We start from the raw sequence: 3,135 nt of genomic DNA, 5'->3' as shown, positions 1-3,135 counted from the left end.
GAGAGTCAGAGCATGAGAGGGGGAGGGGCAGAGAGAGAAGGAGACACAGAAGTGGAAGCAGGCTCCAGGCTCTGAGCTAGCTGTCAGCACAGAGCCTGATGCGGGGCTCAAACCCACGAATGTGAGATCTGACCTGAGCTGAAGTCGGAGACTTAACCGACTGAGCCACCCAGGCGCCCCTAAATAAACTTTTTAAAAAGGTAAATTAATGTTTAAAATAATGCTTAGAAGTTAAACGACTTCGTTTATTTTGACCAAAAAATTAGAGGAGAAAAAGATTCTGAATGGAGGGGTGCTATGTGTTTTCAGTGGTTTTAAGTGCCCCTAGGAGAGGGTCATGTGCCCCACTCTGAGAAGCAGAGGCCCTGGCTTCCTTTAGGGAAAGAATTTACTTGCCCAACACCTCATAGCCTAGTGATCAGACTTGGAGTCCCATGACCCTGCTCCTTGCAAGGCTGAGAGAAAAGAAACCTGGCCAAAACAGAGCCTCAAAAGGGAAAAAGGTCCTTAGTGGCCAGCCTGGGAGCGACGCAGAGGAAGGAGCATGAGCACAATAATGTCAGCAAATGTTCGCTGGCATCTGTGCCCAGCTCTGGGGACACTCAGACATGCCTGGCATGACTTGGGTCATCAAGGAGCTCACTCTCCTAGAGGAGAGAGGCATGTAAGCTGCCAAGGCCAACACTGCCTGACTAATAGAAGGAAGAAGAAGTTTCAAGGCAGGCAGATGAGTTCAAAACCCCTTCTCTACCAGTTCTTGGGTGTATGACCTCGGGCTAGAAAGGTTTCTAATTCCTCTTTTATAATTGGGCAAGGTCATACTTACATTATAAAGTGGCCATGAGGAAAAAAGATGAGGTTTGAAAGCATGCAGCACTTTGACTTAGCAGATGTGAATTAGTTGTCATCTTTGTACTCTGATGAACGCCAGAATGGAGGACTGTGCATGCCAGGGCTAAATAGGACAGCCATGGTCTTTCAACCAAAACTTGTACTTGAGGGGTGCCTGGGTGGCTCAGTCAGTTAAGCATCTGACTCACGTCATGCTCTCACGGTTCGTGGGTTCGAGCACCGTGTCAGGCTTCATGCAGACAGCTCAGAGCCTGGAGCCTGCTTCGGATTCTGTGTCTCCCTCTTTCTCTGTTCCTCCCCTGCTAATGCTCTGTCTTACTCAAAAGTAAATAAACATTAAAAAAAAATGCACTCACGATCCAACGTCAAAATTATCTTAAATTTCCCAGAGCATCTGAGCTCTATGGCTTCTGTTGCCGTAGAATTACAGGAGAGGTTTAATGCTGGGTGGGGGTAAGAGAAGGCTTCACGGAGAGGGTGACATTAGAGATGGACTGAGAGGATTTGTAAGGGTTGGCCAGGCAGACAGGGAAGGGCTGTCCAGGCAAGGGGCTCGTGTGCAAAGGCTCATGTGCATGGCATGTTAGGCAGGATGACTGTTTTGGTGTGGCTGGAGCAGAAGGGTGGTGGGGGGCATGGGGGAGAAATGGCTAAAGCAGAATGGAATCAAATTAGGCAGGATCTATACTAATGGACAGAGGGGTTTGGACTTTATCTTAGGGGGAGCGGAGAGCTGTGGAAGATTTTAAGCCAGGAAGCATAGATACATTCACCCTGTCGGCCAGCAAGGAGATAGGACTTGATGGGGAGGTGGAAAGACGTTTAGGAGTCTCTGGCGGTCACATAGATGAGAGATGAAGGTGGCATGAGGGAGGGGAAGGAATCAGCAATGACAACAGAACAAGTGGACAGTTTTACAGAACAGTCCAGGGGCTGCTTAATGTGGGGGTAGGGGTGGGGCACTCCAGGGTGACTCTCCGGGTTTGACCTCAGTGACATGGCAGGAACAGGGACATGCTCCTTATTGAGATGGGGATTTACGGACTCCTGGGTGGCTCAGTTGGTTAAGCGTTCAACGCTTGATTTCAGCTTAGGTCTCACAGTTTGTGAGTTTGAGCCCTGCATCAGGCTCTGTGCTGACAGCTTGGACCTTGCTCAGAATTCGCTCCCTCTCTTTGATCTCCCCTCGCTCATGCTCTCTCCTCTTTCAAAATAAATAAATAAACTTTAAAACAAGAAGAGGAAGGAGTTGGAGATTTATCTGAGGGAAGGATAACATTTTGTTTTAGCGATACCACGGGTGGGAACCCAGTGGGACATCCAGGAGGGGTCGAGTGAGCTGTTAGATAGACAGGTGTCTGCAGCTGAGAGGTGAGGTGGGCTGGAGGGGCACAGTTGGGGCAGCACAAGAGGGTGAGGACAGTCACAGGACAGTGACAATCAAGGAAAAGACCAACAAGTATTCCAAAAACTCACAATTACTCTCTAAGCCATTTTCCCACTGAGGTCAAAAGGAGGTTTCACTTTCTCTGTTTTCTTTTTAACCATTGGTTCCCTAAGTATAGAGGGCGTTCTACTTGCTAGGAGCTGCTGGAGAGACAGGATTCCGTTCAACCACCAGCTCTTAAGATCCTCCCACGGGCAAGGACATATGTCATCTCATTTCTCCTACACAGTGACCCTCGGAGATGAAGACTGTTCTCTCCATCTCACTCTCACCCCCAGGAATTGGGGCTTAGAGATCTGCATAGATGGGCCCCTGTGGGTGTTTCAGTGCCATCTTCATGCACACACCCACACACACACACCCCCACCCCCACCATTGAAGACGTGTGCCTTGCTCTGACTCCTTCATTGGACTTTATTCTCTCCTGTAACTCAGCGGAAAGCTCCCCTGAGATCCTGTCTCTGCTTTCAGAGAGAGTTTTATTATCAGGAAGCAGTGGCCCAGACAGATGGCATGGCCCAGGGCCAGAGTCCTATATCACTCTTAGATTCCTTCTCCTGCAGGTGCCTGCCTCCAACTCCCAGACTAGAAAACACCCCCTCCTGTCCCCTCCCCGCAACCCGTGCCCCCTGGGCCTCAGCCAGAGCCAGCCGTTAGACTTGTGTCTTTGAACTTCAGCCTCCTAGTCTGACCCCATATTTTCCAACCCCAGATTTTTCAGGCCTGAAACCTTGGGATCTCAGTGTTCTCATCAATAAAATGGAGGTTATAACCGTTTTTTACAGACCTACCAAGGCTGTTTCGAGGACAGATGAGGCAGTGGGAGGAGAAAGTGC

The sequence above is a fragment of the Suricata suricatta genome, chromosome 12 (assembly GCF_006229205.1).
Source record: "Suricata suricatta isolate VVHF042 chromosome 12, meerkat_22Aug2017_6uvM2_HiC, whole genome shotgun sequence".
Classification (NCBI taxonomy): Eukaryota; Metazoa; Chordata; class Mammalia; order Carnivora; family Herpestidae; genus Suricata; species Suricata suricatta.
Note: the sequence above shows the minus strand (reverse complement) of the source record.